General features: G+C 32.7%; 1 pseudogene; it reads right to left on the minus strand.

The window, feature by feature from the left end:
• Positions 1-669: 669 nt before the first annotated feature.
• LOC118348904 lies at positions 670-2,056 on the minus strand (annotated as a pseudogene).
• Between the last annotated feature and the right edge of the window lie 13,672 nt (positions 2,057-15,728).

A 15,728-nucleotide genomic window follows, 5' to 3' on the forward strand; every position in this document is an offset into this window, starting at 1 on the left:
TTGCTAGTAGGGACATTACAATATATAATTGCTCTTTAGGGGTGGGAGGTTGCTATTAATTAAAGATGTCCCATATATCAAGCATGCCATTTTTCAAAAAATAAAAAAATAAAATCCCCGACTGATTTGCATTGCAGATCGAACACTTTGAGGAAGCTCAAAATGAAAAGAATTACTCGGGAAAAAACATTTAAACCAATGGAGGAAAGTGGCCTGGGTCTTAAGAGTGAAGAGGCTTGCATGAAGTCTGAAAGGCACTAATGTGAAACCGACTTGAACATAGACAAATTTACTCTTCTTTTCTAACAAGGACTAAGGAGTCATTTTCCGGAAATCTTATCCATTGCATCCCGCTGAAACGAAGTATGGTACATAAGGTCAAGTATACAAGCTGAACCAAATGTGTATGCTTTCTCCTTGATTCCATTGTATTTCAGATATATTTTTAAGAATAAATTATGTACACTTGAAGCAAGATATATAGGTATCGTACAAGTAAAACTAAGAAGAAAACAAGATTCTCTAAGCAAAAATTAAAGATTCAGTATCAGAGCCTAGATATGTTGTTACAATGGCATATTATCCCCTCTGACAGCAGAAAATATATCCTTCATGTGGGTATATCATTGATCCACAAGCCAGAACTATTCTTTGAATAATCCTCAAGAACCAAGGCAAAATTTACCCCGCAAAGGTTTTCTGTCAAAAAAGACTTGCTTGAGCCAACCTTCTTTGCCCCCGAGCAACGAGCAACTCATAATCCTGCATGTATTTATTGATGAGGACTAAGTAGAACATACAAGAAAATTTGAAAACTCAAAATGGGTTTGTCTGTTTCCTTCTTATTATTTTAACATTTAATAGGAGGACTCTGAGGCATTACTGTGAAAATAATGTTGAAGCACAAGTTTTTAACATTTTAGGAGACTCAATAGGAGCCAGAGAACCCCTTGCTATCCTCTAATCCATCTGAGCACTGTGCTACAACAGCTTTTGCATCAGAAAACTCATTGATAAGTAATTTGACCTTATGACAAATATAATCTTCCCTTCTGCTATAATATGTGCAGTTTTATGGGATGATTGACACAAAACAAAGGAAGAGACTCCTTTTGAGTTACCATGAAATTGAAATACAGACACACACACGTACACATATACGAAGTAAAAAATGAAACGCATCATGGAGTGAAATCCCTGATTTGAGCTAGGTAAATATAAATGGAAAAAAGATGTTTCCAATTCATCAAAATCAGAAGCTTTTTCTACATATATATGATCCACTAGGGTTATGGAACAAGTCATGTACATGTTAATTATCCACCACTTAATTCTATATAATCCATGGAGGGAAATACTTTGGCAGAAGTTCTATCATAATTCACTAAAATCAACATTTCTCCAAGAAAAATAACCATATCGTATTAGCTTCCGCCATATTTATAATCAAATTACCTGTACAATAGCTTGAGCATAAAGCTTTCCTCACAGAACAGCACCTTCCATTGAAGCCAAATACTTTTGCTTTGTCTAGTCACCAGCTAAGTAGAAGCCCTCAATACGAGATCTTTGTAATTAGGGACGGCAAGGTTCACAATTAATTTGGGACATTTTTGTAAATGCACCTGAGAAAATTCTCAGTTAGATTACATTAGGGAAATGGAGTAACTTAAAGGTTGCATGGAAACAATATTGCAACTTTGACTACAGAATTCAATTCTCCAGATCATCAGTAATATATACATGCTATAATCATATAAAGGGAACTAAATAAATGTCCATTATTTATTTTAGAGAATCCAAATGACTCCAATTTTCTGGTCATTTTGTCATACCTTTGTGTTTTAACAACATGGTACTTTACAATCTTTGCTTTGCTCTGATCTGTGGACATTTCATCTGGAAAGAGTTTTGCTAGTTCCTTCAGTGTAGCATCAATAATATCAGCATCACTGTGTGAAATCCATTCTTCTGCAGGCGCAAAAACTAATTCCGGCATGGATTCGTTTGGGTTATAATATTCCTGCACAGCACAAAATATTCTGTTATTTCCCATTTTCCCAAAAAATAAAATGTCTGATTTCTTCTTATTGTAAGAGGCAAGAATTCCGATTAACATCCCATAGATTGGTATTTATGTGGGCTTAAGGACGTGACATAAAAATTCGAAAAAACTAAAAAATCTAATCAGTTTTTACCTTATATGTTACTATTGTGACACACCATATGATAAGGATATGGGTAGGTGGTATATGAGATCTCACATGGCTTGGGATGTAGATGTTCTTGCTTTATATAAGGTTCTAATAGGGCTCCAATTATATCATTAACTAGTCCTTTCCGAGTATAGGCCATGTGGTTTTGACCTTCTATTTGAGTATTACAGATGGTATCAGAGTCAATCTCAACCAGAAATACGGGACTTGAGCCATGCCACCTACGATGGATTGGTACTTAAAAAAAATTCAAACACAAAAGGGTAGAGAAATTAAAATTTTAGTCTTCCCCTTTTGTGTTTTTGAACTCCCTTTTGTTTTAGCCAATGTTTTGAATACTGTACCGGATGGCGTACCGGTCAAGACACTGGAACGAAATATTTCGGTACCGGTACCGTTTCGTGTACCGTTTCGGGATAGTCGATATATGAATAAATTATATATATAAATATATATAACAATTATATTCTAAAATAATAGTTTATATATGAATAAATTATATATAAATACATACATACATACATATAAATTATAAATAGTCTAGTCTAAATTGGGGGTCAAAAAATGAACTTGTAGTTTGAAAAAACGAAAAAAAAATAAAAACACAGGCCGAAATATCGGCCGGTACCGGCCGAAATATAGGCCGGTACAGGCCGAAATTTAGGCCGAAACGGCCGGTATTTTGGCCGGTACGGAACATATATAGTACCTGTACCGGCCGGACGGCCGAAACGAAAAATTTCGGCCGTACCGGCCGGTACGGTACGAAATTAAAAACATTGGTTTTAGCCAGTATCCCTCATCTTTTATTTGTCCTTTTTTTGGTTTATATAAATTCCTAATTATTTTTTTGTTCAAGCTGTTATTAAACATTTAATTTATTTTATTAAATTATCTACTTTTTAAAATTATTTTAGAATTCTTCTTAGAATTTTAGGACCAGAATCAAATTTTCTATTTCTTTTCTATCAAACTAATTAACGGAACGTTAATAGATTTTAAAAAAAGTATTTAAATACAGGATACCTAACGTAATGTGATACTAATTAATTTATAGTACTTGTGGGTAACATTGGGGTGTAATTTGTGGCTGGAAGATATGCTTAAAACTAAATTTAATAAAATAATAATAGTTAAATAAATGGGAAAAGGCTCCACACGGCCAAGGGAACAAATCCAAGCCATCTCTCGTTAACGAGAAGATGAAGGATGGAGCCATAGTCAGCGACAAAGTCTATTGAGAGTACTTTATTTCCTAACCATGCTTTATCTTTGGTGGTCCGTCAATCTTTCCATGTCAGAAGATCGAGAGTTCTCTATATTTTTCACTCTGCCCTGTACAAGTTCCGACGATCGGAATGTGGCCAAGTGATGTCAGTCAAGTTCATCCCATCATCCAATTGATTACTTTTCCTTGTAGGCGCGCCTTGCTTCATGGACAATCTTGAATCCTGGGATCGGGTATCAGGCTAAGGCCCAGTGAGCTTGTGAAGTGGGAAAAATTCCCTTACAGATGCTATCAATAAAGCCATCTGAGAATTATTCACAGACTGATGTTTGTAGAGGCGGGTTCCTCCTAAAAGACTACGTTCATCCTTTCACAAAATTAATCAACATAGGTAAAGCACGCAAATACGATCCGGCATCTTTTCCAATTGACACACCAGTTACTCGTTCCGTTTCAAGCGCTGGTAACATAAAGATACTAATTTTTTCTTTCATTAAAATGTTGTGTAATATTTGTAATAACAACTCAATTACACGCAAGTATAACAGAAATGGAACGTACTTGCTTTGTTTTGTTGTTCAACCCGCAAATGATTGTCTTCGGCTTAACGGAAAAGGCCTAAAGTACAGATCATATAGGAGAAAAGCTAAATCTGGTTCCGATATATTTTTTTTAATTATTTTTTATTTTGTGATTAAAAAAGTATTTTTTAATGATATTATAAATTTTTACAAAAAAAATATTTAAATATATAAAATAAATTAAAATTAAGAATACCAAATAATCTTGTCGGAGTCATTCCCGAGGATGTAGCAGATGCAACAGCCTTCTTCTGCACCACAAATGTTAATATTGATATCAAAAAATGCTCAAGAAGATGCAGATCAGCATCAGAAAAATGTTTATTAAGTGAGATTGTATGAAATGAATTACAATTTATATATACTCACTTACAGATGCAGGAAAGATAAAATTGAAATATCTAACTAACTCTAACAGAAGCTCTATAACAGAATAAAATGAAACTATATTATCTCTAATTACAAAATTAGAGCGAACAAGTAGACTCTGGTAGGCCTAGTCGGCAGTGTGACATTTCCCCGTGGACAGATTTAAGACGTAAAGTGTAAACAAAAATATAATAAAAAAGAGTGGCGCTTCGTAGAGTCCACATAATAGGACTCCTTTGCAGTCCAAATATAGGAATAGATTAAAAGGCCCTCATTTTTATCATAAAGACCAAAACAACCTTATTTCTAAATAAAGAAAATGTCAGAAATCTGAACTTTCCCTCTCCCTCTCTGTGCCGTGCGTCTGGGTATCTGCCGTGCATCTGGCCTTTGGGTCCTCCACTGCCATATACAAAGCTTAGGTTGTTTTTCTTTATTTTCCAGCAAATGTTCGTCGTGTCCAAAACACGGGATGAGTGCATATTTTGCTACGCATCAATCTCCTCTACTGTAAGCCAATGAATTATCAATCCTTTTTTTAATTGTAAATGACTCATTCACATCAACAATCACCCATTCTATTAATAAGGACATGTTGATTCTACTATATTTTACAAAGACTATCTGTTCTTTCTTTTTTTTAATAAGTATTTATCAGTAATCTTTTCTTGACATGCATTTATGCATGGTTATTCTGTCTACTTAGAGCATTAGCATTGGTCTATACATATGCATATGCAAAGTTATATTTGCATAATATAGCCCTAAAATCCTCCACATTGGCTTATGCATATCCAAATATTTAGCTACCTATGAATAGTGCTTATCCAAATTTGGATAACCACTATTCATCCTACAAATCATATTTTAATAATTATTTATCTCTCTTCCCACTCTCTCTCACACAATCCTTTCATTTTCTCCCTCCTTCAACAACAAAACAAACATTCACTTACACATTCATTTTATTATTATAATATATTATATTTTTTTTTCATTTTATTATATTTTTAATATATTATTATTAAAAAATTATATTTTTTATTATTACATTTGTATCATTAATGTCAAATGTATGTAGTGGATATTAATTGTAAAATATATAAAAAAAATTGATTTTAGCAAAAAAGTAATAATAATAAAATAATAATATTTTATTATTATTTTGTTTCAAATATGCATAAGTCAATGTGAGAATTTTGCTTGAATGGCAAAGTGGATATGCAAAAGAGATAATTTTGCATTTGCATATGCATAAACCAATGCTAATGCTCTTAGACTGGTATTTGACATCTTAACATATTGGTCATCTATTCCTGAAGATTTGTGTTGCTTTTTATTTCTTAATCCAGGCATCACTATACATATTTGCAGTACTTTAGATTGAGAAAAGTTATAAAAAAATTGTTGAGAAAACTTACTTTTAAATTTGGATTATTGTCATAGAAAAAATATATAAATTGTTGAACAATTAATGAAGAAGCCATGGTCTCTTTCCTTTCTCCATTGGCCGGGCCCTTCAGCAAGCAATCTCAAGACATGGGCAAGAAAGCTAGAAAAACACCATGGAACCCATTCACAAGATTTTTACTAACAAGTAGAGGGCACAGTACTGCCCTTTTAAACAACGAATGAAAATAGAAGAGTAATAAGCCCACAAAAAGCCTAACAAATTTAAAACACCACCATGGAACCCATTCACAGATTTTAATAACCCAACAAATTGATCGACGAATTGTGGAGATGTAAGATTATGTCAACAATATTGTGTAAACTTTCTTTTGATTGTGTAAGGTTACAATACAGTTTTGTAATCACCCCCTCAGAATATCAAATTGATCGCCCCCAATAAATCTTACATCTTCTAACAATGATCAGGCATCAATTACAATAGAAGAGGAGAAAATAGAAGCTTACATCTACACCTTACAGCCTATGGAGAGAGAGAGAGAGAGACACATGGGCAGAGTGGATCCTCTCTTGAGGAAGGGGAAGGTGATGTCAATGGCCGAGAGAGCTGCGAGGGCGACGTTCCTTTGCTCTGCTCTAGATTTCACTGAAGAAGGAAGGAATTTCACTTGCTTGGTTTTGCTACGTGGACTGTAATAAGAAATATATATATATATTTATATATATATATTAATTTTGTTTATTATAATAATAAAATAAGAGCAGTGTTACCCATAAGCCTCACACCCTGCACATTCACTTAAAAACATGTCATTTTACTTTTTTATCCTATTTTACTTACAAACATATCTAGAATCATTTTCATTATATAGGTAAAAAAATAAAATGATATATTTTTAAATGGATGTGCAAGGTATGAGGCTTAAAAAATATTTTTAAATGTGATCTTTCTCTATATTTATTTTCATAAAACAAATATAGAGAAAGCCAAAAGGAGACAAAGCATTGTAGAGGAAAAGCTCTTGTTTCAAAAAATTAAATGTTATAGATATATGTAAATTAAATGTCACTAAAAAAAAAGAGAAAAACTAATCCAATCGATGAATTTTGTTTTTTTTTTTAATTTATTTTTATGTAGAGATTAAGGTTATATTTTTTTAATAATATTGTGAATTTATTTTTTAAAATATTTAAAGATATGAAAATAATGAATCAAAAAATAAATAAAAAACATAAAAAGACCAATTCGTCTTGTCGGCCGTCGGAGCCAATATTCTCGTGCTACAAAATCCAAACTTTGGTAGGGATACAAGACGTGGGAGAGAAGAAAAGGGCAAAAGAAAGAACATTCGCAGGAGGTGGAATCCGGTTTCTTTCATCTGCTCCTTACCGAGTGGAGTGTTAACGGGCTTAATTCCTTACCACAGCAACAAATAAAACTGAAAACAAGAAACAGATAATCAAGAACTGAATGAATCTTTACTCTCCAAGTATGGAATCCAACCTTCACGTATAAGCCAACGTTCCCTTTGGCCTTTATATGATAATCTATCCTTTAGGCATTTTCGATTAAAAAATATAAAAGTGCAGCTCCGATCAACGGAGATCAGTATCTGAGCAACAAATTAGCGAGTTCATTCCATTTACTTATATAGTTACTTGTAATTAAGTTGTTATTACAAATATTACACGTACAGCATTTTAATGAAAGAAAAAATTAGTGTCACTATGTTTACGCCCAAAGTTTTGGAATGGTTGTGTATATGAACCATTCCAAAACTTTTTTTAAATATTTTTCTATCATGTTTGTATCTTAAAATAATAAAAATATAATATTAAAAAATAAATTATTAGTACGAATGATAGTAGACTTAATATTTACTAAATTGAGGTTTTGTTATTCTGTTGAAAATCACCTATATTATATTATAGGATAAAGCTGAAAATTATCGTAATTACTTTAAATGTTCTTTAGTGTATGTTTATTAAACATTAAACAACTTTTCATTAATAAAACTTTTATTGCATCTACCACCTTGGCCACGTGAGTACGTAACCCTTCTTCGTATAGACGAGGCGATCGATGACGGGGAGAGCATGACATGTGTTTTTATAATAATTTACATAGGTAGCCTCAAAACACTTACCTTGACATATACATAAATATTTTAAGATTAATTGTAAAATCAATACGTGAGTTTTCGCTTTTTGCAATTCAAGGCATCCATTTTTTATTTTCGTAAAATTGATATATGAATTTCAATAAATTTTCAAATAGGTACTTTAATCAATTTTCCATTACCAAATTAACAACAGGCCACATGTCATTCTCTAAGATCAAATGATCTTCGAGAAAAGTTCAAACTCCGCGGTAGAAATGATCGAACTCCGCGGTAGAAATGATCTTCTGAAAAGTTCTAAGATCAAATGGTATATGGATTTTACAGTTTCAATATATAGGTATTTTTGGTATTACCGTTTCAGTAGTTACTACATCCTCTCTTTCTCTCTTTCCTTTTATTTATTTATTTATTTATTTATTTATTTTATGGAGGAAAACCTAGCCTTTTACAAGGAGAAAACTCAAGGTCAGGTAAGGTTGTTATTTTTACCCCCACCATTAAAAGTTGGCCACGTAGGAGGTGCAGGAACTAAACATCTACACCTGCACGCATAGTTCCTCTTCCCCCTCCCTCTCTCCCACACATTCCTCTTCTTCCCCCTTCCTTCAGAGAAAAACAACGAAAGAAATTCCTTTCCCCTTCCCTCGCCCACATATCACCAAAACTTTATATTCAAATTGATGACCATTTGATGTACCGAGCATAAGCAAAAATAAAATTTTCTAAATCATCCAAACCACTTCCAATCAAGATCCATATATTTTGTTGAGATGTCTATGTATTGGCAGCTCCTGATTGGCGGGTGTAAAAAAAAAACTACACACTCAACTGGTTGGGAGCTTTCACCCTTTTACAAGAACTTTAATATGGTTCTGCGACTGAGACTCGTTACATGTTATTTTTTAATGAATATGTGGCTTGCTCTCTCTATTCATATTAACTGTTAAAAGACTTGCAATTTTCTATCATAAAATTTTCTTAAAAGTAGTGAGAATTTATATGCTCTGTATTAGGAACAAAGATTTGTACTACTTCTCTGCAATAAGGGCAGTAATACACTCTCCACTCGAAATAAGGAAAAGCTTGCTATCTCGACTCGAATTGGTGAAGAATGTTGCATGTATAAAGTGCATGAGCTATTACGTGATGTAAACGAGAAGGCTTACAAGCCTACGCTACTTGAGATCAGTCCTTACCACCATGACAATGCTGGCCAGGGGTTTATGGAAGAGCATAAATTGCACCATCTACAACAAATGCTTAAAAGAACGGAGAGAAGTGTTGAAGCATACATCATGGCCTTTGAGAGAATTGGAAGAAACAGCTTGTAAATGCTATGTAGAATACATTAGCCAGACCCCATATCAGTTTGTAGAAATGATGCTACTTGATGGGTGTTTCATTATTGAGTTGTTCCCTAAGTATGAAATCTACAAGAAAACAAGATGAGGAATATGACCCAATCTTTCAAACGGAGTGGATGCATCATGCAATAGCTCGTGAGCTACTGTTATTTGAAAATCAACTTCCATTATTTGTTATTGCTAAATTGTTCGGTATGGGTGAGAGTAACGGATCCAGAAATTTAGGAGAACACGTTGTCGATATTGATGAGGAGAAAGATGGAATTAATGTTGAAAGCTCTGCCTCCACAGCTCAGATTATCCAGACACGACTTAATGATCTTGTCCTCCATTTTTTCTATGACTTTTTACCATTTGAATGGAATGTCGATGCATCAAGTTATAATTCAACCGAAATGATTGAGCATCTACTTCGTTTGATGGATGAAGCTCTCACCCCTTCACTTCTAGAAATGGTATTTAAACGTTTAGAGTTTGGGTTCAGATTCAAGAATGCAGAGTTTCAGCATCTCTTTGGTCTCATACATGCAACCATTTGTATTTCAATACTTGATACAGAAATTCAAGAGGTAGGAGTCAAATTCAAGAAGACAGAGAAATCAATGGATTTGCATGGTCTAAAATAGATTGAAGATTGGAAATCAATTCCATTTGGCTCAGAGCTTCTTAAGGCTCGAGTTGATTTCAATTTGGCAAATAAATTTAAGGATAAATTAGATGAATCTCACGACTAGAGAACAATACCTTTTGTCGTTGAACTTCAAGAGGCTGGAATTGAACTCAACAAGGAAAATATGTTTAAGAAAATATATGATCGAAATAGGAATGAAGACTGGAAGTCCAAACAGTGTGAAATAGGGCCACAAATTGATGGAGTCGAATTGAATGCGATACAGAAATCTATGCGTCTACTTTGTCTTAACAAGATTGAAAACTGGAAGTGGAAGTCAATACCTCACGGCAAAGAGCTTCAAGAGGCTGGAGTCGAACTCAACAAGGCAAAGAAATTTAAGCATCTACATGCTTGTAGAGAGATTGAACACTCAAACATACATAGTGCCATAGAGCTTGAAGAGGTTGGAATCAAATTAAAAAAGGCAGCGAAATCTAACTTTTTTTCCATAAACTTCAACAATAGGCCAATGGAGATTTCACATTTGAGCATAGAAGATGATACAGAGACTTATTTACGAAATCTAATTGAATATGAGCAATATTGTGATTGACAAAATGACTCAAATTATGTCTACAACTATGTGCGCTTCATGGACCATCTCATTAACTCTCCAAAGGATGTTGAATTACTACGTCAGAAAGGAATTATAAGTAATTGTTTGGGCGATGATAAAATTATTTATGCCATGGTTAATAAGCTTGGTCACAATATCATTACTTCATTCAGAAACTCCATTTATGCAAGAACTTCTATGGATTTGAACATGCATTGCAATAAAAAATGGAATGTATGGATGGCAAAATTAAGGCATGATTATTTCAACAGTCCTTGGGCATTGCTTTCATTTATGGCAGTTGTCTTCTTGCTTGCACTTGCAATTGCACAAACCATATTTTCCGTTATTCCTTATATTCGTTAGGTTTTTCATGTAGTCTTGATGTATGTTCTCTTAGTGAATGTAATAAATATCGAATAATAAAAGTACGAGTGTGGCCCCAAACCATATTTTATTGAACGAAATTGATTGGGACTTGGGCGAGTGCACAAGCTAACAAACGAAATAGGGTAAAATGGATGGAGTGTCCGTGCTTAAATTTTAGCCTATTTCTTGTTTTAACATGTGCCCTTGTCCGTGCGATTAGCACTGATTTTGAATAACAATGTGGAAGGAAATCTCTCTTTGCTTAGAGCCTTAGGCCCGTATGAATATTGAAAGTGTTTAATTTCATCTCATTTCATCACTACAACTTTCTCAAATTTTCACACAAAATAAAATAAAAATTTAGACTTTTTTAAATCCCAAAACAATAATAATATTAAAAAAATAATATTCTAACAATATTTTATTCAACTTTTAACTTTCATCTAAAACATCTCATCTCATCTCACTATCCAAACCACACCTTAGACAACCGTACGACAATGGTATGTTATCCCACACATCATGAGTAAAATAATTTTTCTAGAAGACACCATATAATAAGTGACAAGGAATTATCTCGAAATGTAATAATTTTTCTTCTCTTGATTTTCAGCTTGTGTCAATCATAGTGTCTTTCTTAACTTCCAGCTGATCGGCTATACATATATAATTAAACTTATTTCTATAAATCGTAATTTTAACTGATATTGCATTTTATTATAGGATGAAATCATGTGTTCACATTACAAGACTACTTAATAAGTACTATATAGGTCAATGTCGTATTTAACCAACCAAACATTAAATGATTAGGAGAAATGCTTTAGATTTTACAAAAATAAACTCACAAAATCACGTAATTTGATATTGTAAATTAGATTGTAAAATTGTTTTTACTACAGTTTAGATGTAACATATCACATGAAATAGCGTCAATTTATAAGTTTATTTTTACTGTCCCTTATAGTAGTGGCATGAATTCAAGAAGCAATGGAGGACTCAACAGCAGAGCTATAGCTTCGATTATAACTAGCTTCTAAAAATCTCCTCCTTTTATAATAATTTTTTTTATTACATGTCTAGCTTAAAAAGTGATCGTTCTTCTTTTGTTATAGGAAATGACTTGTATAGTCTTAGGGTGTGTAAGTCCTGCACAGTCTTTCAAAAAAAAAAAAAAATATGCACACTTTGGACCTAAATGAAAAACTCTATTTTTTTTTTTCTTTTATTGTGGATCCCACTTTTATTTAAATGATTGCACTAAACTTGCATTCATGGACATATTAGGTAGATGAAGAACTTATCTCGCTTCTTTCTAAATCTTAACTCTAATGTCTTTGCCATTGAAATGTAGTCAATTCAATTCTCACAGTTTGATGCTTAAAATATTTCAAAATTTTGTGAATAGTAGTGAAAGAGTTTGAATGAAAATGTTTTATTGAGTCTTAAAAAAAGAGAGAGAAAAATTTTAATAAAAATAAATTTTGTATTGGAATATGTGAAATTGAGAAACCAATATTAAAAACTTATTTGAATGTAATTTTTTAATATTATTTTTATTTTGAAGTTTGTAAAAAATGTGTTAATTTTTGTGTTTTGTTTTGAAGCTTGTAAAATTACATTATTTCTATGTTTTGTTTTGAAATTGATAAAACTTTGTAAAAGTTTATGATATGAAATGAATATGCACTACTACTTTGATTTCCCCAACTTATAATTGATTTCCAAACTGTGTGTCCACGTGTTATTCTTTAGATGGTTTTAACGATTGAGGTCCGAGGAGATCATCTAAAGAGCGGTCACAAAAGGATAAGTACTATGAGTTTGTGGAAAAGCCTATACGTACAAAGAAGAATATTATAGAGGAGCGTTACAAGTTCTAGCTACACTACAACAAATTAGCATTCTTTTCACTAGTGATTTTGCCGCAATTAGTCCATACTTTTGTGGAAATAACTTTTTCCCGCTACTTCAAGTTGTAGCTGACTCCCCTAAAATCAGTGGCAACATATAGTACTTAAACCTGTGAGCGAAATGTATGCCGGAAATACTCTTATTTCCAGCAATTTTTGTCCTCGCAAAAAGTGCAAAATTTCATTGCAAAAAGTGTGCCAACCATGGTTAACGGGGGTTGGGAAAAGTAAATTTTTTTCCCGGCGAGTTTTTTGTCGCTGGAAAAAGTAAACCATAATGTCTAGTCTTGTTCCCAGATGCCTATTTGCAGTAATTTATTTGCCACCAAAAAATTAATTATGGTCACAAATACTTATATGCCTTATACCTAAAAATGCGACAAAAAAAAATAGTCTTTTATGAAAAAAAAGCACTAGTAAAACAGTATCACAACCTTATACCTAAAACACAAAAAATGTGAACAATATATTACCAATACACTAACGTCATAGATTAAAAATAAATACTAGTAAAACAATAACACAGCCTTATAACCTTACCTAAAATACATCAAGAATGTGAACAAGCAGCTGAGATTCAGATTGAGAAGATATTGGAATACAAACAATAATTTCTATGTAGTTTGAAAAGAAAGAGGAAACAAATAAATAATTAGGAGTACCAAACCATGAAAAAATGCACTGAATGAGTAAAAGAGCAAATGAAAAAACTTCCAAGTAAAAAAATCAAATGCACTTGAGTAGAGCTGAAAGCAAAACAATCCCAAAGAAGCAATAAGTATAACACTAAGTAGTGTGGGTTAGCTTGAAATGCTAGCCTAACACACACACAAACACAATTCACCTAATAGTTTTCAGCCAGAAGACACCCAAACCACATCCAATAAAGTTAAGATATTTGTGTTAGAATTAGTCATCCTTAAACCTTATTGAAGCATATAAAAAGAAAAAAAAATCAAAAGGTCACATTTGAATGCAACATACTATCCAATACCTTGGCATTCTCTCCAAATTCTTTCTTGAAAAATTTTATTGAACCAAGGCCGCAAAGATCATCAGTCGTTAGAACATCAACGTTAACCCAAACATTGGCTGCTAGGGACTGAACATTGAGAGAGGCACAAGAAGCCACTAATCTGATCCAAAGTAGTTGAGTAGAAAAAATAAGAATAATAAACAGATAATAATGAAAGAATAGAAAAACCAACCCAGTGTATAAATAAAAACAGGCGCGCACATACACATACAGAGAGAGGGGGCTCCCTGGCAAATAATAGATGCTCTGAAGAGTAATTAGCACAACTATTAAAATTAAACTACCAAGTTCTACTGAACTTCAATGGGAAACAACTACATTAGTAGATGACATACCCACCTTGTACTTTAGTTGTACTCTTGACTGAAGATCTATTTCAAATAACGTAAAAGGTTTGAACTTATATTAGTGTGATTAGAATTTCTGTTAAAAGACATTTTCTTTAACAAGTTGAGTAACACCTATCAAGTTTCAATCTTAGGCTATAATTAATTTTATACCAATTTTAAATGTCTCTCACAATACAAGAAACTGATAATCTCTCAAAAAACAAAAATGATAAGAAGTCATTCCATATCAGGAAAATAAACTAATTCCATTCCCTTCTTGTCAAATAATCTATTAGTGCTTGTAGTGGAAAAAACAAATTAGCCCTTACCAAATTTAAAAGTAGCTAGCTGTACTGAAACTAAAATCAATATGCATATTATGAGTTATGAACTAGAAAAGCTTAAATGTGCATGTAGAAGATAAAGTCATATATGAACATTGTGAGCCAGAAAAGTAGAACTAGAAAAGCTTACAGGTGCATTTTACCACATTGACTAAGTATACATACATGAGGATCTCTAGACCTACAAATTAGAGACAACAAAAAACTGAAAAAAACTACTCCGAACACAAATTAGATTAACGAAGTACCTTGATTACTCGCTTGGCCCACCTTGATCCCTCTCATTTTCCCACTTTGATTGCTAGCTATCGACTATAGCAGCCCTTACACCAAAAAACTAGACCATTTTAATTAAAAACTTAACCACAATAGATGTAAAACATCAAAACTAGCTTTAATTTGATGTCCAATTGACATTGACCGTTCAACATCAAAGGTAGGAGTATAAAAGATGGACTAATATACAAGGCATAAACATGCACAAATTAGCATCTAAAACCAAACAAGAGGAAAAACAATAGGCTAGCAACTATTAAAACCAAAGATTAAAATTTCTATAGAATCTCTAGTTTTTGGGTAGGGTTCAATCTTAAAAATATGGTTAATCAGTGTGAAGCAATATAAAATTTTTTTTGAATGTATGGTTGTATATTACGACATAATAACAATTAGGGGTTATATTTTGTACAAATACCATCTTCATGTCGATTTTTTTTTTTTATAATGCCTTCATATCTATTTTTCTTTGTCCAGATTTTTTGCCTCACAAAGCACAGTGTGCCATCTAGAACTTGAGATGAAACGACAATAGAATCAATAAGCAGGGTAAAGTGTACAACAAAAGAAGTTTTTAAACATGAATAGATCCTTAAATTACAAAGTAGCTTTTAGAAGGAGAAAACATTCACAATAAGCAGTTATGTAGAAGAAGTGCGTTATATAGGAAAAAGCCAATCTTGCTTGACTCACAATTAAATCTTGCTTTTCAGAAATGCACTTCATAGGAAAAAGAAAATCACACTTATATTTTCATAAGTACTAAGATTCTATTAGAAAGCCAAAGAACATAACCTAAGTAGATGAGACTCATTCAAGATAGATGAATGCGAAAAGCAAACATAGAAAATTACCCAAGCCACAACTTTAATCACAAGGATTTTTTCCCATCCCAATCTAGATTATCATAAGCACAAGCCATCGTTACAACAAAAACTAGC

This window comes from Juglans regia, chromosome 7 (assembly GCF_001411555.2).
Source record: "Juglans regia cultivar Chandler chromosome 7, Walnut 2.0, whole genome shotgun sequence".
NCBI classification, from domain to species: domain Eukaryota; kingdom Viridiplantae; phylum Streptophyta; class Magnoliopsida; order Fagales; family Juglandaceae; genus Juglans; species Juglans regia.